Below are 22676 nucleotides of genomic sequence, written 5' to 3'. Positions count from 1 at the left end.
GATAATCACCCTATGTTAGGGTCAGCTGGTTACCAACATTATTTTCACCTGAAATCTGTAGCCATAATTCCATCTTCAAACATAATTCCCTTTTGCCATGTAACATAACGTATTCACCGGCATAATGCCATGGGGCAAAGATCAGGGGAGCTCAAATCCTGCCTACCACACTACCCAATGTCTTTCAACTTGTGAGTGAATCAACTGTGATATATCCATAAAGTAGAACACTACTCAGGATTAGAAAGGAAAAGGCTATTGATATGGATGAATCTCAAATGCATTATACTAAGTGAAAGAAACAAGATTCAAAAAGTTTACTAACTGGAAGTGTCTATTTATATAGAAAGTTAACAAACATATCAGTTGCCTGGGTTAGGATTAAGCAGACAGTTTTACTGCAAAGGGACAGCATGAGTGGGGGTTTAGAGTGAGGGAACTGTTGTGTATCTTGAGTATGATTTTTGTTGAAATTCAAAGAACTGGAAACCAAGCAAGTAAATTTTACAGTATGCAAATTTTGAAATAAATTTCAATAGTATCATTCTGCTTGGTTACTGATATCCTTTGCTTTCAAAATCCTAACCGTTTGATTTAGTAGGTACCATAATAGTATAAAGACATGTAATCTAAGAAAGTAAGAGACAGTAAATTTTATCGTAGAAAGGTGGCAGGTTTTTTTTTATTTATTTTTTTTTGCTTGGAGACAAATGATACTAGAAGGAGAAGACCACTTTTCCTCAATCTGTTTTTCTTTTTTTCTTTTTTTTTTTTTTTTTGCGGTTCGCGGGCCTCTCACTGTTGTGGCCTCTCCCGTTGCGGAGCACAGGCTCTGGACGCACAGGCTCAGTGGCCATGGTTCACGGGCCCAGCCGCTCCGCGGCATGTGGGATCTTCCCAGACCGGGGCACGAACCCGTGTCCCCTGCATCGGCAGGTGGGCTCTCAACCACTGTGCCACCAGGGAAGCCTCTCAATCTGTTTTTCTATTCACAGGACCTGCATCTTTACCCATCCTATGCCTCAGGTCAGTTACATCAAACTGTTCCCATCCTTATGTCAAGGTCATGTAAAGAATATGCATAAATCTTTAATTCTAGTCAACTTTGGTCTTCTCTGGGTTTTCCTTGTTTTTGACCCAGACAACATTTACCTGTGCTTGACCAGGAATGGCACTTTGTACCCAGTCTCCAAGTTCTCTCTAAAAATTAGAAAGAAGATATGGTGAAAGTAGCCTATTCTGACAGTGGGTGAAGTCCACAGCCACCAACAACCTTTCTAAAAATTACACTGAAGTTTCTTCTAAAAGTAAATAATTGTCATTGAGATAAGTTTTGAAATCACTTCCAAAAATTCCTATGCTCAGTTCCTCTCCACATCTATAACTGATAGTGTGACTGCAGAGAAACAGAAGTGTCATTTATTAGCAAGGATAAAAAGAAATCCCGATGATGTGACCCTAACAACCAAACCCTCAAATACTCATCGTCATGGAGGGCACCATTATCCTGACAGCACAAACATCTTTGTAGATAGTATTTGTTTTGTTTGCTGGAGACAAGATTTCTAGCCTCAGACTGTCATTTTACATCATGCTTCACTTAATGAGAGGAAGAGATACATAAAGAAAATAAAGACTCAGATATGAATCTCTTAATTGTTATTAAAAGGGTAGTGTCTTCACCAAAAGAGAGAGCTGACTCTGAGTTCTGGGGTTAGTGTTTACATACACATGGCTGCCAGAAGAAATTTATCTGAAACTTCTTAAGCCTTAATTAGAATTTTCCTCCATTCAAACGTTATTAACTCATTCTAAAACTTCTAATATTTACTGTAGCATTTTTTTGCACACATCCAGGAGACAGAGATATTAGGTCCCTAATTAATGGCTGCTTCAAAATTTGCAAGAAAGCCAATGTACTGGGAGTTTTAAAGATCCAGACTGGTTCCCAGGTTCCACATCACTCCTTGCTTCCATATCAGAGACTAAAACCTTTTCTTTCTATCTTGGTTGCTCTCCCTGAATTCCTCTTCCAGTAATCTGCTCCAGACGTTAATTCCATACTAAGATAAGGATATTTTTCCTAAGGGACAGTTTATCATTAAAAGATCCTTTTACCCAGGTGACAGATTTTTTTGGTGCTTGTTGTAAGACTTCTGGATATTGCTCTTGCCAGATTTTAATTTCTAAATCTCACCCTTCCTCACAAAGAACTATCACTCTTCTTTATTTTGCCCCTTTTTTCATTTCCTTTTCCAACAGTTTTCCTGAAATTTATCATTACCATTACATCCTGCTAAAGGGGAGACTAGGCCAACTTAGTCTTTGGATTGCTGGGGACCCCTGGAATATGATGAACCCAATAAGATTGAGAAGAGAAATAATAAGGCTCTATGCCCTGAGTCTGGTTGACATGGTTACCAAAGCAAACATAGTTGAGATAGCCCTGAGCTGAGGATTCAATCAAGAGACATGGATGAGGCAGCTCTTCTGACAGGTAATTTTATAGTTGCAACTCCCTATTCTGTAGAAATCTACTCAGAACAGTGAGGTCTCACTTCTCTATTCTTGGGGAAGTTTCCCTCCCACCTCTGGAGAAATTAATATAAACACACTCATTTCCGTATCCCTTTCCATCCAGCTCTTCCTAGTCTCTCCAAGAACTTAGTCTCTACTTAGACAACTCCATTTGCTACACTCTCAAGAAAAGCAAAATAATTTTTTTTCTTCCTTTGTGAATCGATTTTTACTACGTAAGCTCAAAGAGCCCACAAAGGGCAAGTGCTTAACCTAAACTCTAGGATGGGCACAAAATTTGCCATCTAGGTAGGATAAAACTTCACCTGATATCTGAAATTGTATCATCCTACTCCAGAGATATAAGTAGATACCAAAATAAATCATAGAAAAATGAAAGGTTCATCATTGGTGCCCAATTCATGTGATTATTTGTATATGAGCATTTATGTGTGTATAAAGTACTAAACCTTGATCACCTTACTAAGTTCCTAGATATTTATCACAATGTTATAATAGTTATGATATAGTTCTTGAATATAGGATGTTTAACTCAAAATTCACTTATTTATTTCAATCTCAACAATAGGAACTTGGGAGAAAAACTTCAATTTTCCTGCCCTATATCTTTCTCTATCCAGCTAGATGAGGCCCTGGCCATTATAGTAATCTACCTACTCCTCTGCATAGCCCCAAATGCCAATCAACACCTTCGATTGGAAGTCTCTACCATCACCTCCATATTTTTTAGAATCAAAGGCTTAGTCTTTCTTTACTGACCATCTGCCCTTCTGGATTTACTATTTCAAGCCGTTTCATTTTTGTTCATTTAATGACACAAACTAAACTTCTTGAATGTTCTTTCATTTCTCTCTTTTTTTGACCAATCTCACTTACAAACACTCAATCAACTTTTAAAAAATAATTTTCAATCCATTTCTTTATTTTTATTCCCATTGTCATGACCTTGGTCTAGGTCCTTTGTACTCCATTCTTTGGCTATTGAATTACCTCTAAATCAGTTTTATTTCACTCTCTCATCAATCACCCCAGTTTATCACAGGCCTTCCTAATAAATTGAAGGGATTTAGTTTTTACCCTACTGGAAAGCTTCCAACGACTCACAATAAATGTGCAATATATATTTGTGAAATAAAAAAATAAATATTACTTGGAATGTCTATTATGGTACTTTGCATATGAGAGGTACATAATATTTAGAATAAATTTTCTAATTGAGGTTAATTTTTAATAAAACTAAAAGAGAAGATCTGAGTGCATATAGATCTTAATATTTTCCTCATAAAGAAGGTAATTAGAATCAGCTCCTAAAATACATCTGAACAATATTCCAGCAATGCTCCTAGATCTTTAAAATGATCCTTTTAGCAACTTTACTTCTAACTTTATCATTTTCAATGAGTTTACTGTTTGCTTAGTTTCATGTAAGGTTTTTCTACAAAATTAAATGTTCCATAGGTTCAAATGATTCCTCCAAATTCCTGAATTTTTCTGTATTATTATTATTTTCTGAATTATTCTGTAATATTTCAAGTATGTCACTCTCATAGCCTTTGTTAAATACAAATATGCACACACATATGCACACACATATACATTTAACAAATTAATTTTTAAAACACGAAATTAAAGTTTTATACTTATTGCAATATTTCATTTCTTAAGTAAGCACTCCTTAAAATTCAAAATTAGTTTTACTTATTTTCAGGGTAAATTAGAACAACTGAAATCCCTCATTAGAATTCTAAATACCTAAAAGTCAAAACATATAAAAATGACACTAAACGATTTAGTATATTACCTTAATAATCCCCAAAGGAAATTAGAAAGGCAATTACTTGGGTAATATAAATCTCAAAACAAGTTGTTCTCGAGCATAAAAATAGAGGAAACAATAATTCTACACAGCAAGGAAAGAGATTTTTTAAAAATTCCTTTTCTTCAATTTTCATGGTTCAGGTTATGCCAGTCATGTATGATAGTTAAGTAATTTTATCTCTCTAACCAGCAGTGACCATTTCTGCAGTGGAGAATGAGTTCTGTACAAGGTCAAAAACAGTGTCAAGGGTTCTATAAGGAAAAGTTTTTGAACAAAGTTCATTTAAGACCATTTACTACCACAGAGGCAGAAAACTGCTTCCATTATCCACATGAACCAACATTACTGCTGTAAGTCCAAAGCACAGTTGCCAAGAGTGATGCGAGTCACAAAAACAAATACCATATGCTAACATATATATATATATATATATATATATATATATATATATATATATAATCTAAAAAAAATATTGTTCTGAAGAACCTAGGGGCAGGACAGGAATAAAGACTCAGAAGTAGTAGAGAATGGACTTAAGGACACAGGGAAGGGGAAAGGGAAGCTGGGACGAAGTGAGAGAGTGGCATTGACATATACACACTACCAAATATAAAATAGATAGCTAGTAGGAAGCATCAGCATAGCACAGGGAGATCAGATCAGTGCTTTGTGACCACCTAGAGGGGTGGGATAGGGATGGTGGGAGGGAGACGCAAGAGAGAGGGAATATGGGGTTATAAGTATACGCATAGCTGATTCACTTTGTTATACAGCAGAAACTAACACACTATCATAAAGAAATTATACTCCAATAAAGATGTTAAAAAATAATAAAAAATAAAAAATAAAATAATCAAGATAATTTGAATACATCATAATATTATATTAAAATATAAGCAGCATTTACAAAAAAAAAAAAGCTTCAAGCAGTTGCTAAGACTCAGAAAGTCCTGGACGTTTCAAGCTGTTCCAGTATAGTGCAGCGCATAACGTCTAAGCAATCAAAGGTCAAACGAAGAGAGCACTAGTCTACTAGTATGGAAGATTATTTGGCACACACTGTCAATTTTTACTGTCTTCACTGGTGGTCAACAGCATTAACCTGAAATGCAAGACATTTTAAACAAAACTTGCATAGGAAGTATGATTCCTTTAGATGAAACTTGAAAGTAAATTGCCTATAACATGCGTGCCAATTTACTCCTTTAGGATGATCATGGATGCTTTATTTTTTAGTGAAAAGAGATCTAATAATGTTACTAGTCCCAGTATTCACTTCACCGAGCTCTGTACAATCAAGATGAATACAGAGAATGTCTAGACAGGAAGCATGGCACCTGCTGTTGCCTCCTGACACACACAGCTAGAAGGGAAGGGATATAAAAGGGAGACATATAGACTTCTCTTTGCAAGCTACATCCTAGGTATGAGCTGAAGGAATGAATGTTTATTACAGTGAATTTCAAAAGGAAATGTTTAAAATTTAAGAAGTAATGACACAGAAACAGAACAGCAAACATACTAACATCCATCAGTTAGTTTATTGGTTTTCCAGTGTCCTCAGTCTCTCCCTCTATAAATTACCCTTTTCTGTCTTCAACCATGTTAATTACTACTTTTTAAAACAAAATTTTCAGTTTATGCTATCAGTGGTCCTACCTACTCTTCTCTGTTTCTAACACTCAAATTCTGCCTTCTTCTATGCCTCCATCCTTCACCATTCTCTCTAAGAACTCCATGCTTCAGCCAGACCTGAATTTCCCCATGGCACCAACTCTTGAATTGAAAATGATGCTCTACACTTGAAATGTTATCCATGTTCACCTTCATGTCTTAACTAATTCAAATCTAATCACTTCCTCTTCCATATCTATTATGACCGTCCAGTTAGGTCAAATTCCCTGTGCTACTTTTATATACTATTCTTAGTTATATTTCATCAATTTTCATGCTATATTTTACTTGTCATATTATTTGATAAATTATTTGACTCAAGAATATCTTCTTCTTATGTCTTTTGTCTCTCTACTCCTGGCCTAAGCATAGTTTCCAGAACTCAACAGGTACTGAATACTTATTGAATAAATAAGTACAAATAAATAAAATATATTCAAAAGAATGACTTCACTGTGCTTTTGATGCTGAAATTCAGTCTCTAGAAATTTACCTGAAGTAGTCAATTAGATAACTATATGAAGTGTCAGTACATCTAGGGGACCTAATTCTCTGGTGTTCTCTTAAGTCTTGAACTTAGTAGTGGGTATATGGGTGTCTACTACCTTTTCCTTTATATATCTGTGTATGTCTGAAATACATCTAAATGAATTTTTAAAACTAAAATAAAAATATAAATACATACAAAAAAGCCACAGATGAATATATTATTTGTAAAAGTGAACAACTAGGAAAAACTAAGGTACACTTAATAAGACATAGGTAAAATTAATTGTGGTATGTGAATATAAATTGAAACCTACATAAGCATTGAAAATGATGGTTTAGATCTCTTTTTGTGGAAAATGACCATGATGTATTCTTCAATGGGAAAAACAAACAGATTACAAAATACATAATTATATTGTGACCCCATTTATTTAAAATTTTTTGTTAATATGAAAGATACCTTAAAGAATTTTTTTCTAAAAGACTCATTGTGATTCATTCATGGTGGTAAGATTTTAGGATACATACATATTCCCCTCTAAGTAAAATTTAAATGTTTTTTTAAATTATTATTTTAATATTCAAAAAAATGTTGTTTGCATTTGGAAAAGAATTTCATAAAAATAGTAAGTAATTTCTTATATTTCTTTTCAAAATCAAAAGGAATCCAAAGGGTATTTGTTGCTCTTTTTATTGGTTTTATTTTGGTTTTATTGTTTGTTTGCTTTAAAATAGCTAAGGACCTATAGTTAAATAAAATAAACCAAGGAACACATAACAAAACAACTTTATTTCTTTAAAAGATATATAAAATTTCTCATTTTTTCTCCTTTATGTTATAGTCAGAAAGCAAAGTTTTTCTATATTCATAAAGATATATTTCCTCCTTAGGTAGGTTTATTATGACTATGCTACCCAAGGCAATCTACAGATTCAGTACAATCCATATCAAAATACCAATGACATTTTTCACAGAAATAGAACAAAAAATTTTTTTAATTTGTATAGAAACACAAAAGACCCTGAATAGCCAAAGCAATCTTGAGAAAGAAAAACAGAGCTGGAGGAATCAGGATCCCTGACTTCAGACTATACTACAAAGCTACAGTAATCAAAACAGTACGGTACTGGCAAACACACACACACACACACACACACACACACACATCAGAAATATAGATCAATGGAACAGGATAGAAAGCCCAGAAATAAGGCCATGCACCTGTGGTCACCTAATCTATGACAAAGGGGCTAGAGTATACAATGGAGAGAAGGCACACTTTACAATAAGTGATGCTGGGAAAACTGGACAGCTACATATATAAAAAAAATTAGAACATTCTCCAACACCATATACAAAAAGAAAAAAGAAAAAAACTTAAAATCGATTAAAGCCCTAAATGTAAGACTAGATACTATATAACTCTTAGAGGAAAACATAGGCAGAACACTCTCTGAGATAAATAGCAGCAATATCTTTTTGGATCCACCTTCTAGAGTAATGAAAATAAAAACAAAACTAAATATATGGGACTTAATTAAACTTATAAGCTTTTGCACAGCACAGGAAACCATAAACAAAATGAAAAGACAACCCACAGAGTGGGAGAAACTATTTGCAAATGATGCAACCAACAAGGGATTAATCTCCAAAATATACAAAGAGCTCATGCAGCTCAATATCAAAAAATGCTAAACAACTCAATCAAAAAATGGACAGAAGATTTAAATAGACATTTCTCCAAAGAAGACATAAGGATGGCCAAAAAGCACATGAAAACATGCTCAACATCATTAATTATTAGAGAAATGCAAGTCAAACAAAAAATCTCACACCAGTCAGAATGCCATCATCAAAAAGTCTACAAACAATAAATGCTGGAGAGGGTGCAGAGAAAAGGGAACTCTCCTACACTGTTGGTGGGAATGTAAAGTAGTACAACCACTGTGGAGAACACTATGTAGGTTTCTTGTAAAAGTAAAAATAGAGCTACCTTGTGATCCAGAAATCCCACTCCTGGGCATATATCCAGGGAAAACCATAATTTGAAAAATACATGCACCTCAATGTTCATTGTAGTACTGTTTACAGACATGGAAGCAACATAAATGTCCCTCAAAAGATGAATGAATAAAGAAGATGTGGTACGTATATATGATGAAATATTACTAAGGCATAAAAAATGATATATTTCCTACCCACATTATGGAAGGAGAAAGGAGTAAAGAGAATGGGGGAAATGAGGAGTTTATGAGACAAATAAAACTGACAAAAAAAGATAGAACAAGAATTCTCAAATTTGTTCACTCTCATTCCTCTTTAAAAATCTCATGAAAAATATGAATCTTCACTAGAAAAAAATACAGCATATGCATGCAATTTCACTGCATTCACAGAATCCACAAAGCACATGCAAATCTCAGAACAAAAAACATGACCTAGAGAGACAAAAAAAAATTTTATAGTAGAGAACCACACAGAATTAGACACAAAAACGGGGGAAGCAAAATCTAGATGCAGATTATCTGAATGACAAACCTTTCTCACTGCTATAAGTATTTTAAAACCAGTAGGTCTTTACAACTTCAGACAGGTAACAGTATTTCTTACCACTTGTCTTAAAAACATTTTTTTTAAAGTGAATTGCAGATCCAAATGCAGAAATGCAGATGTGAATACCTGCACCCATGTTTTAAGAATTTTAAGAGATATGAGCACAGGGCTTCTCTGGTGGTGTAGTGGTTGAGAGTCCGCCTGCCGATGCAGGGGACATGGGTTCATGCCCTGGTCTGGGAAGATCCTACATGCTGCGGAGTGGCTGGGCCCGTGAGCCATGGCCATTGAGCCTGTGCTCCACATCGGGAGAGGCCACAACAGTGAGAGGCCCGCGTACCGAAAAAAAAAAAAAAAAAAAAGGTACGAGCATAGGAGGTTCACAACAGTTGGCATTCGTTGAATGGAATTTCATCAAGCCAAGCCTTGTGATCTTGAAAACCTGGTTTCCCAAAATTCAGGTCTAAAAATCTTGGAAGGAGAAGATGGGAGAGTGCATAAGGGGGTCAGGTTGAGGTATGAGGAAAAAATGGAGGAACATAGGAAAAGACAGTTCAATACCTTGAACTGCCTCGACTTTAATCAGAATTTAATTTTTTAAGTTGAAAGAGAAAGTAGACGATTTTTCAAAATGACAGCTGTGGGCTATCTTCAATAATTTACATCTAAAAAGCAGTCACCAATTTTTATTCATGCTGTAACCTAAAGAACTAAAAGTTTGTTATATAACAAGCTTTTTTATATATGTAGTATATTAGTTTTGCTATAACTAATCTATTCTTCCTACTGTTTCCCCCATTGTTTCTGTTGAGTAAATAGTCTAACCTAAAGTTTAGTCTGATATCAAAAAATTGCCCTTCAGGATATGTTCATTCATTTAGATAAAAATGTTCAGTCTCACAGATAACTTCCCTGCAGCTGCTTCTCTCCTGCTTCTTCCCTGTAGTTTCACTGCTCACACACTCTGGATGGAGGCAGAGGGGGGCAATTTATGATTCTTAAATGCAGATTCCTTACCAATTTATTGTCAGGCTCCTCTAAGATGTCAACTCTTGGTAAACTTTTAGTTCATTCTTCTTTGGTTGGACCCATGCTTCTTTTTTAAAAAAAAATTATTGGAGTATAGTTGATTCACAATGTTGTTAGTTTCAGGTGTATAGCAAAGTGATACAGTTATACATATATTTCAGATTCTTTTCTCGTGTAGGTTATTACAGAATATTGAGTAGAGTTCCCTGTGCTATACAGTAGGTCCTTGTTGGTTATCTATCTTGTATATAGTAGTGTGTGTATGCTAATCCTAAACTCCTGATTTATCCCTCCCTGCCATGTTTCCCCTTTGGTAACTGTAAATTTGTTTTCGATATTTGTAAGTCTGTTTCTGTTTTGTAAATAAGTTCATTTGTATCATTTTTTGGACCCATGTTTCTGCTCAGGGTTCAGACACAGAAGGTCTCACTTTACCTCCTGGTGTTACTGAAGATAGTTCTAAGGTCTAACTTTGATCCTACTACTTCCTAGCACAGACACCAGATCCTATGGACACTGTTGAAGAGCCATGCTTGCTGGCCCAGTGCTTTCTGTCAAGCTTTCCCCAGGCAAGTGTTCAGTGATGTGGCCTAGGTCAGTCTGCAAAATGCAAATCTAGCTTCTTCCCAGAGTCACAAACAAGAGCATAAAGAAGACCTGCCCCTCTGTACTTGGTGATATCCTTATTTATCTGACACACTACCACTCTGGATTGAAATCTGAAGAATAGAAATTGAGGCCCCTGCATTTGACACCTTCACATGCTATTATGCCTCTTTCATCTCTCTCCTTCCCACCATCCATCAAGACTAGGAATGGGAGGTTTCCCCTTTTCTTCTTCCTCTCCTACTTCTCAAAATTTCCCCTTTTTAAAACGCAATGATCAAGGTTACCATACAAGATTTCTTCCATGCTTAAAAGGATATGAACCTTAAACAATTCATCTAACAATAGCCTGGCTTGCAAGGCAAATATAGATACAAAAAACTCCTACTGGATATCAGAACCTGAAATCTCTTCCTGGCTTCATGACTACTTAGGTAAACACTAGTGAAGGAAGGCTCAGAGGTCAAAAGGGAACCATATAAAACATTTTAAACATTAACATTGTTCTATAACCCATGTCAACTCTGCCTTGACCCTCTGCACAATTAAATAAATTAAGCAACCCTTAACAGCAAAAGTCAATTTATAGGAAACATTGACAAAAAGTAATAGATAGAAGTGATGCCAGTGCCTGCCTTCTCTGCTTTCCTAGCCCTGGCTCCAAGACATGCTGGGGTGAATGTAGTGCACAGCTAGAGCCCAGATCATTGCTCCTCCTGGAACCTAGTTCAGCCTCCAGAACTCTCACTTCTGGGGGGAGATTCAGTGGAATTGCACTGAGTCTCAGGCATCACCATGACTGGAAGCAGAAGAGCAATTAACACTATTTGAATTAGCCTCAGTCGAGGTACAAAATTATATAGTCCCTTTCCCAATGTCTGTCCATCAGAGCAGAACCTGTTTTGATAGTTTTCTGTCTCCCAAGGCTCTTATTGCAGAATTAGTTCCTTTGGAGACTCAGGAAGAAAAGACTTGCATTGTCTATTAGCTCAACTACATTATCTTACTTAGAAAGACAAGTTTAATAAATCAGAACATTCTTCTACTTGAATCCTGTCTACCAATACTATGTTATCTTTCATTACTATCTGAACTTTGAACAGTAGCATGACCTTGACTTTTTTAATCTCTAGGGGAAAATTCCCACACACAAATTGAAATCTTGTTTCACTTTTTTATCCCAACTCACAAGTCAATATATTCACATCCAGAATCTTAAGAAATTAAAAGATGGTAAAAGAGATTAATAGTGGGAAGCAGAGGAAAACAGGGCAAAGTTCAAGTTTACTTTCCTAACCACCGTAGAAAATCCAAGTATTTTGTGAAGGATGACATTTGAGAACACAGGGAGAATAAAATAACAGTTTGCAGGTGTTGGAGACTGGGGCTGGGAGATGCCTCTATACATAGTTAATAGCGAATGAGGAGAAGAAAAGTTTATTCCTGGTCAGGATATGCTGGAAAACACTTTCAAGGGATATGTCTTAGTTTTTTTGAACTGCTATAACAAAATACTATAGATTTGGCAGTTTCTAAATGACAGACGTTTATTTTTCACAGTCTGGGAGCTGGGAAGTCCAAGATCAAGGTACTGGCAAATTCAGTGTCTGGTGAAAACCCACTTCCTCATGTGGCTGTCTTTTTGCTATAACCTCCCATGGGGGGAGGATCAAGGGATCTTTCCAGGATCTCTTTTATAAGGAAACTAATCCCACTCATGAGGTCTCTGTCCTAAAGACCTAATCACCTCCCAAAAGTCCCCTCTCCTAAAACCATCACATTGGGGATTGGGTTTCAGCATATGAATTTTAAGGGAATGCAAACATTCAGTCCATAGCAGGATATTGGAGAAAAAAAGATCCCAGTTTGATAGAATATAACTTTCAAATTGATCGTTTCACCAAGAGATTTTGCTCCATGGTAATAGTTGTCATAGAGTGAGGCAAGTTGCCTGACTTGAGGTATTCTATCAAAACGTTTAAGCTTCTCACCATCTTTCTCACTAAATCCTTATGAGGATTATTCAATTTAGCCCTTGCAAGTACTATTTCATAAAATTTCTGAAAACACAAAACACTTTAATGGCAAATTTAATTTATTTACTAATATCCCCCCAAGTAACTCTGAGCTCATAGAAGACAAGTAAAGAGGTTTGATTATCACTGGCCAACACTAAGTGTTACACCTGGTGCATAGTAGATACTTGAGGGAAGAAGAAGAGGAGATGGTGGAAGAGAAAAAGGAAGGAAAAAAAAGAATGGAGAGGGAGAGGGAAAGAGGAAGGAAGGAAGGAAAGAACAAGGAGGATCAATGAATAAGTAAATATTAAGCAGATATAGCGATGCTTTCTTCTTGACTTATATGAAATTGTAAATCGTATGTCAATCGCTGATAGAGTTCTCAAGGAGTAACTGAAGGGCCAGTGAAAAAATAACTAGCTTTCAGGCCAATAGAATTCTGAATACTTGAGAACTGTCAGGTCTGGACCTGAAGAAAATTCCTCAGATAGCAGTTTTGCCCAGAGAAGAACAAATCTCTCTTCACCACATAGTCAAAAGTGTCTTCATTGCCTCATGTGGTTGGGGAATACAGGCTGAGAATTGTCCAAATATTTTACCTGTGCCGTAGATGCCATAGCTCTGGAAACTTATTAAATCAGTTAATGCTGTAAGAGCTGATGCTGCAAAGCAAAGAGGTCTACACTCTGGGAGGTATGTGTGTTTGTGTGTGTGTGCGTGTTCACATACGTGTATGCAAGCAGAATGTTTAGTCTGTTTGGTCAACTTTTGTGTATAATATTTAGTAACTGGATAGCTTTCTTCTGATTACAAAAATAAAACAATTATTAATTTTTTTGGAAAATAACAGATAATCACACTAAAAAAAGAAATAAAAATCACTTATAATGCAACAAATAAGAACTAAGCACTATTAATATTTTGGTATATATATTCTAAGATTTTTTTCCACTGGGATTATACTATGCATAATATTTTATATACTGCTTAGTCACTTAGTATTAATCACCCTGAATATTATTGCCATCATATAGATTTAAGGTCCTTCAATATTATTCTATGTTGTAAATGTGGGTTGTTTATATTTTATGTTTGCTATTAAATACTAATGTTCTAATTCACATCCATGATTATTTACTTAGGGTTAATTATAGGGGAAAAATTACTGGATCAAATGATATTATCATTTAAACTATTTTGTTCTATACATATGTTGTGTCACTTGTACTCTTGCTGTGTCACTTAATATTTTAAAATGAGAAATGTATAAATTTTCTTTAATTAATTGTGAGGATAAACAACTCACACTTTTAATTTAATTTTGTATTGTTCTGTTGGTTAATGTCCTATTCATGTTTTTGTTATTTATGTTTTTTATTACTCCTTCTTTCATTATTTTTTGTAAGGGTTCTTTATTTAATGAGAATATGTATTCACTTTTTGGGGACTTTTTTTGAAAAACACTTTATCAAGTTGCTTTTTATTATAGTAAGAATATTTAACATGAGATCCACACTTTCAACAAATTTTTAAGTATATAATACAACATTTTTATTATAATGTTGCTCAGCATATCTCTAGAACTTAACTCACTTTGCATAACTGAAACATATTTAAACTTTTATTTATAATACGTTGACTTACAAAGATTTTAAATTTTTATTTAGGCAAATGTGCAATCACATTTTGCCAATGTGCCATGCCAATCACGTTTTTATTTTTGCTTTTGTTTTTTGGCTTAAATAGCATAAATTTACTTTCTCACATTTCTGGAAGCTAGAAGTCTGATAGCAAGGTGTCAGCAGGGTTAGTTTCTTCTGAGACCTCTCCCCTTTGTTTGTAGATGGCTGTCTTCTCCCTGTCCCAATATGGTCTTCTTTCTGTGTGTGTTGATTTCCTCTTCTTTATTTTTAATTGAAGTATAGTTGATTTACAATGTTGTGTTAATTTCTGCTGTACAGCAAATTGATTCAGTTATACATATATATACATTCTTTTTTTTATATTCTTTTCCATTAAGGTTTATCACAGGATATTGAGTATAATTATCTGTGCTATACACTAGGACCTTGTTGTTTACCCATTCTACATATAATAGTTTGCATATGCTAACACAAAACCCCCAGTCCATCACTCCTCACCTCCCTTCCCCCTTGACAACCACAAGTCTATTGTCTATGTCTGTGAGTCTGTTTCTGTTTCATAGATAGGTTTATCTGTGTCACATTTTAGATTCCACATATAAGTGACATCATATGGTATTTGTCTTTCTCTTTTTTGACTGACTTATTATGATAATCTCTAGGTCCACCCATGTTGCTGCAAATGGCTTTATTTCATCCCTTTTTATGGCTGAGTAATATTCCATTGTATATATATATCCAACATCTTCTTTATCCATATTTCTGTTGATGGACATAAAAATAGGTTGTTTCCATGTCCTGGCTATTGCGAATAGTGCTACTATGAACATAGGAGTGCAAGTATCTTTTTGAATTACACTTCTGTCCAGATATATGCTCAGGAGTTGGATTGCTGGATCACATGGCAACTCTATTTTTAGTTTTTTGAGGAACCTCCATACCTGTTTTCAAGGAAGTAGTTTTTGATATTTATCTATCACATGTGAAGGTTTTTCAAATTATTAAATTCTTTCTTTTGCCTTATTATTTATGTCTATATTTTCCTTAATTTTTATTTTCTGGATTTAAATATATATCTATATATATATTGAACAGAACTCTTAATTATTCTATATTCTTTCTTCCTACTTTAATAATAAAAGTTTTAAGGTATGAATTTTTCTACTTTTATATGTTTGGATGCATCTGCTAAACTTAGGGATTCCAGGCTATTTTCCTGAAGAGAGAGGATACATGGAAATACTCTGGAAGATAAGGCACCACATGGAGAACCCAGGTGGCCTGGCCAAGCTCCCAACTAAAAAGAGTTGACAATATGTGGTGTAATGAACCACCCAGCCAACCAAAAGAACAATGAGAAATAATAAGTGATGTTATCTGAAGCCACTAAAGCATTGGGAATGTTTGCTATGCAACAGTAGAAAACTGAAAATGTTTCTGTTTAAACTTGGTCCGACTTGATGATTTTTCTATTTAGCTAAGTTTCAGAGAAGGCTTTTGAGCAGGAAGATATTTAATTCTCCATATGTCAAATATGCCACCCCACCAAGAAGGCAGGAAAGTCTACTGCTAAATGTGGATTGGAAAAACATTTTTTTCTCTTTTGTTTTCTGGTGCTGATGAATCCTTGCATAATTTCAGTATCATTTTATTAGTGATCCAATGGAAACAAAAGAGATGATTTATTAGATATCCATACTTTCAAAGCCCTTGTATGCAATTTCTAACTCATATCCCTTTTTGAAAATACAAGATGTCACACATAACATTTGACCATTGGTGATTAATTTGTTGAGAGTTACAAGCCTCTTTAAATAAATGAGAAATGTGTGTTCCCTCACCTCAGAAAAATACATCTGTATGAAGAAAAAAATTATTACATACAATTTCAGCAGTTTCATGGATTCTCTGATGCAAAATTATAGACTCATTAAGGCAAATATAAAGTGACTTTCAGATATGTTTTAGTCAACTAATCTGTCTTCAGATAAAAGCTTACTCTAAAGAAATACCAATAAAACAACAACAACAAAACAGAGCTACAACAGGTGAAGCAAATGTGATGCCCGACAAACTATTTGTTGCCTCGAGCCCTCTATTTATCCACCCCCACACCACATTCCTTCACAGAACATCGTTTGTAAATCACCATTTTAAATTGACATGATAAAAGTAAATACATACAAGAGAGAGGTAAATAAACATGATGAGGTTGGAGCCAGGGAGGTTGTGACCCAAGCTAAGAGCAAGTATAGAACAAGCAGAGACTAGATTCATTCCAGTAAAGGTAAAAGAAAATACTGTGTAAATCACATTGGACAGAGGTTCAACATGAGACAGAAAATTACCTGCTGCTTTGAAGTCAGCTGGTGGCCACTGCAATTATTAATTTTATGTGTCAACTTGACTGGGCCACAGGGTGCCCAGATATTTGGTCATACATGATCTGGGTGTTTCTATGAGATGTCTTTGAATGGATTAGCATTTAAATTAGTAGACTAACTAATGCATATGGCCCTCCATGATGTGAGTGGCCTCATCCAGTCAGTTGAAGGTCTAAATAGAACAAAAAACAGGTCCCCCCAGAGTAAGAGAGAATTCTCCTGCTTGAAGACCTTCGAACTGAGATCTCAGCTCCCCGTGGTTCTACAGCAGCTTCCAGCCTGTGGACTCAAACTGGGACATGGGCTCTACAGATTTTCCAGCCTCTGTGATCATAATCGCATGAGTCAATTCTTCATAATAAATCTTTTTGTACATAATGTATATGTAAAGAACCCTGGTGAATCCTAATACAGCCATATATTCCAATGAGTCCAGGACAGACCAGGTTTATGACTGTGGTCCAACTGTAAATATCAATAGCTCCCCTTTTCACTCACATATGCATTTGGTGTTTTGGAGGTTTTTTTGTTTGTTTTTACAAAGCAGAGAGAGGTTGTGTTTCTCTGAAACGAGTCACAAGGGAAGACTGGAGGTAGCCCCAGCTGTGGGGGTGGGAGTCATCTGTTTGCTGAGGGCTGCCCTGAGCAAAGCAACTGGTAGACCCTCTGGGGGCTGGAGATGAAAGCCCCCATAGGTGAGCAGAAGCACCAGGGGCGGAAGTAAGGACACTCGATAGGGTTGGCGGGCTGGGAAGAAGTGGCTATTTGCCCAGCCCAGGCTACTCTTCCCAGGGCTCATGGAAGCTTGTGGTGGCTGGTGGCAGCATGGTTTGACTTAATACACCCACCCGGCCCTGCCCTGTCCCTTGGGCCTGTAGTGGATAAATTACCTGTTCACAGAAGGTCCTTCTTCTTAGCAGGTTTGTTCTAGGGGGCACAGCAGCCTGGAGTTGTCCTTATTTTTCCTAAGGTCAGTACGTTCCATCTTAAGCTGTCCTTGCAGCACCAGCAGTAGGAGAGAAGAGCCACCAGTGTCATGAAACATGCTACTTAAATAACCAAGAAAAAAAGTATCAGATCGAGACAAGAGTTTTTGTTAAATTAACCAAAGCCTCAAAAATTATTTCTTTCTCAAAATTAGGTTACAACAATGGTTTAATGTAAAACCTTTATTTTAGAGGGAAAAATGAATTTTCATTCACTTTTTCCTCCACACAAGTGAATCAAAAATTCTAAAGCCTTGGGCTTCCCTGGTGGCGCAGTTGTTGAGAGTCCACCTGCCGATGCAGGGAACATGGGTTCGTGCCCCGGTCCGGGAGGATCCCACATGCCACGGAGCGGCTGGGCCTGTGAGCCATGGCCGCTGAGCCTGTGCGTCCAGAGCCTGTGCTCTGCAACGGGAGAGGCCACAACAGTGAGAGGCCCGCATACAGCAAAAATAAAAAATAAAAATAAAAATTTCTAAAGCCTTAAAACATATCCCCGTTTTAAGTTCCACCCTATAGGATTATATCTTCACACTTCGGTTCTTTTTCCAATTAATGATCCATTTGTGGAATGCATATGTAGTTATTTCAGTTCTCTATGACTCATTAGAAAGCCTTCTCAGTGACGGGCTTCATTCCCCTTGGTCTGATATGAATATATTCATTAAGGACACACTATAAAATAACTAATGAAGTAAATTTTGAACATTTAAAAAGAAGCAATAAAACACAATTTACATGCCTTAAAAATAATCTAATCTGTTGTGGCTGTTTTAAAGATTTGAATTCGGGAAGAAATTCTTTACCAGTGGTTTTTATTACAATTTGGAACCTGACTCTTCATTCAGATGTGTATATTAATGTCTAATGCATATCAGAGTAACTCCTGTAGGAAGGATAAATGTGTTAGACTGTGCAAGTATAAAGATGAAGGAATAAACATGAAACTGGCAGAGGGTCACATGGGAGGAACCTCCATTCTATTTATCCTTCCCTGAGTAATTTCCCAGTTTGCAGGAAACGATTGTCCCAATTAAATAGTAGAGCTGATCATGATTTAGTCTGACTTGTGGATTAAAATCTTATGTAAATATGTTGCTTATGCTATTCTACTCAATTATTTTTTACTTATCTATTGTTTCAAGGAAAGGCCAGATTGCACCTTCTTGATTAAAGAGTGATTTCTTCAGCAAAACTCTGATACTTCAGACACGTGGACAGTTTATATTGAGAGACAAAACCCTAGATTCTTCTGGCAAGCAAAAGTTAGATTTGTTTTTCCTCTACCAACAAAAGAAATTAACAGAAAAACGTTGAATAAAAAAGTAACTATCCTAAATGCAACTTATAAATATGAATTGTATATGACATATTAAAAGCAAGACTAAGTATGTTTTTTTTTTTCTTTTGGTTGTTTTTTTTTTTTTTTTTTTTGTGGTACACGGGCCTCTCACTCTTGTGGCCTCTCCCGTTGTGGAGCACAGGCTCCGGACGCGCAGGCTCAGCGACCATGGCTCACGGGCCCAGCCACTCCACGGAATGTGGGATCCTCCCGGACCGGGGCACAAACCCGTGTCCCCTGCACCGGCAGGTGGACTCTCAACCACTGCACCACCAGGGAAGTCCAAGACTAAGTAGGTTTTAAATTAACAAATTGTGAGACTGGTCATTTGACCAGCAGCACTATCACTTTCAAGTAAATTATTCAACTATGTACCAAGATCTACAGATGCCCAGCACTACTTTAGGCCATAACCTTCTTTACCAAGAAGGTGTTATTTGTAAGGCAAGTTCCCGGAAATTCACAAATGTGATCAAGGTCCATTTCAATCTGGTCTCATAGCCACGTTTAACATTCAAGTTCAAACCACACAGACAATAGTGAACAAAACCAGTGTATTATCGTTAATGTGCAATGCTAATAAACTTTTGAAGAAACTACCACTTTCAACTTATCGCTTACTAGTTTATTGATAGCTAACATAGGTATTTTTAAATTAGTATTTCAGTGTTGATGGTAGATGATACCATGGTTCTCTTATTTTTAATACTGCCCAACTCATATAATTGAAAGAGAGACATGAGACAAGGTTGAAAAAAATAATCATATTATTCTTAGCCACAGAGTATGATAGTTAGATATAACTGTAACAATAAAGTATCAAAATATATGAAGAATTCTAAGATTTTTATGAAATATACATCAAAACAGACTTCAAAAGGTCTAAAGTAGACTATAGATAAATAATATGAAATAGTTTCCATAGGGAACACTTAAATTTGTTCAGATGGGATTAGGTCATTCACTGACAGGATGGTAAGTTAGAAATAATCCATTAAGGAGGAAACTAAATCAGCCATTTATGACCATTCTCAGACTTTTGAATCTCTAAGCTTGTAAGTATATTCTCTGTCTTACCTTTCTCATCTCCCCCTTCATATATTTACAGCAAGACATCCAGGATTAAATAGGCTGGGCTGTCATGAATAAGCCATGAATTAAGCAACACTTGCATGGAAGCATATTTTTAAGTATTTAAGTTATTTATATTCTGTTCTATCAAGGAGGCCGATTCATGGATGAGAGAGTCAGGGTCGTTTAATGAAGTGGGGTCACTCCTATTATTAGTCAACTGAAGCAAGACAGAATGCAGAGGGCAATGCCTTTGTTTAAAAGTAAAGATGATGCATACTAACTTGATATTTTACTTGTAGAAACAGGAACAGAGTGGCAAAAAAGAATAAAGGAAGAAAAAATAACAATGATCAACAACTTGGCTTTGGAGTTGACTAAACAGGATTCCTCACATGGCTCTACTTTCTGCAAGCTGAGTAAACACTCAAAGCTTCCTCTTCCTATAAAATTTGCCTAAAAAAACCTGAACTTACCCCAATTTTGAGTATTAAATGAGGTGATACAAGTGGAATATGGCTATATTTACTACACCAGAGAACATCTCAAGGTGATTTAGATCAAGTCTCCCAAATAGAATGATGTGTCTAGGAATCACAGTTTTCAACCCCCTAATTTTTTACTGACAAATGTCCTGAGGATTTGTGGTAGGCAGATGCAGGGGGTGGGGAGGTGGCAACAGTAAAATAACCAAACAGGAATAAAGCAAGTCATAAGGCAAGGTCAAGTGTCTCTCCTGCTGGGTAAAAACACCATGGAGCCCTGAATTATGAAGAAGTGAGTCAGTGTCAGAAGACACTGACAGAAGGAACTGCTAGGACAGATTCTAGCAGGGGGCAGTCCATGGAAGGTGCCTGCTCAAGTGAAGATAGAACAGTCTGCAATGGCTCAGTTCCTGTGTGGAACCAGGAAATCCAACAATGACTCTGCATTGATCACCCGCAGGTCCTTGCAACTGGTTCTCTCCAGATATCAGGCTTCCTTCTTGGGAAATGTTCTTAGGCTCAATTATGTGTCAGAAAACACTCTTTCTGAATACCCTCTCCTTTATATATATTTTTTCATCCTCAAGCCATATATGGCTTGAGGAAATAGATAGATAGATAGATTAGATAGATAGATAGATAGATAGATAGATGATAGATGATAGATAGATAAACTTTCTTCTCCAAAGAAATGCCAAATAAATCTTTTGTCTGTTCTGCAAGCCCTCTTCTCCTTTCTAGTTTCTAAATAAACAATTCTCTCTTCTCATATTCTTTAACAATAGCACTTAATGGTCCTTAAAATTCAGTCTGAATAAAGGAAAATAAATTTCCTTTGGCTTAATCTTCAAATACAACTAGGTACTGAAGAAAAGAAATAGTTGCATTCTTCTAATGCAACCAAAAAAAAGAAAGAGAGAGAACTATGAACATCTATATCCTGCCATATATTTACTGAACTCTCCATGGTGCCTGTGTAAAATAAATATTAAAACAATAGATAATATGTCTACGTTCGAGAACCCAAACTTTGTTTCCCCGGGGCTGTCATGTGGAATAGAATAGAGCTGTGGTCCTTGCAGTAAGATACCCATGTTAATTCCAGGCTGCTGTTTTTCATAAATAAAAACACGTTTCTCTATGTGTTTGCATATCTTTTATCTCTCCATCTGTCCTGTATCCACTGTACCAAAGTGAACTACACTTAGAACAAAGCATTACAGTATGATTGGGGGAAGCAAAAGTGACCTCGAGTCCTCGAGACAGAATGACAGCAACAGTGATAATTAAGGATTTTAAAACCTCCAAAGGGAGAATGAGGGGTCTGAAGTAAGGACTGCTAGGCTCCTTCCAACCTGTGCTTTAATTTAGTGCAGTTGCCTCTCAGCCAAAACCAAAGTGGTGCTGGTAAGACAACTCATCAAAACCCTTGCCCCATCAAATGGCAACTTTCAGAAAAATCTTTTTACCACCTTGATATTATTCCTCTAAATTCTAAAATCATTTACATGTCTCTGATGGGAAAGATGGGTCATTTACTTGATCCCAACTTTCTGTGCTTCTCAGATACCCAAGGCTTCCCTATTTTCTTTGACCCTCAGAGTCCTGAAGCTCTAAAGGTCCAATGTCCCTGTGTCTCTGTGGTTTCTGAAGCTAATTTACTAGCATATTCCATTTCTCCCACACATCATCTTAAATAAATTTTCCTAAATTTAAAGCTCCGTCATCTCATAAAACTGTATCATTCCCCACCCCACTTATTGCATTCCCCTAGAATCTCAACATCCACGAGAAAAAGACTGGATTTGAAAAACCCCTGATTAAACTTGGTCTATGAAAATTTTGGTCCACTGAGAGTGCTACTTCACCCCACCTCTCCCATGCAGTTTTCATTCCTTTCCTTTTACTCTCCTTCCTTCCTTCATCCACATTTGTTTATAGCATAGGAGCTAGTGTCTCTGTGAAGACTCTCCCCCTGGGCGAGCCCACTCTTAGCACTGCTTCCTGCACATGCTGTCAAGATGAGCTTCCTTGTGTC

At 36.2% G+C, this 22676-nt stretch overlaps 1 long non-coding RNA gene across 1 annotated transcript in view; it reads right to left on the bottom strand.

Annotated features, from left to right (window-relative positions):
• The window catches only part of LOC308629983, a 70877-nt gene that overhangs the window by 26115 nt on the left and 22086 nt on the right, over window positions 1-22676 (bottom strand). The window contains exon 2 of the long non-coding RNA XR_014017753.1: window positions 17645-17800. This is a non-coding gene — a long non-coding RNA (uncharacterized lncRNA). The remainder of the gene's footprint in view (window positions 1-17644; window positions 17801-22676) is intronic.

The sequence above is a fragment of the Mesoplodon bidens genome, assembly GCF_964165515.1.
Source record: "Mesoplodon bidens genome assembly, chromosome: 16".
NCBI lineage: Eukaryota > Metazoa > Chordata > Mammalia > Artiodactyla > Ziphiidae > Mesoplodon > Mesoplodon bidens.
Note: the sequence above shows the minus strand (reverse complement) of the source record. Positions and strands in the feature narration are given on the sequence as shown.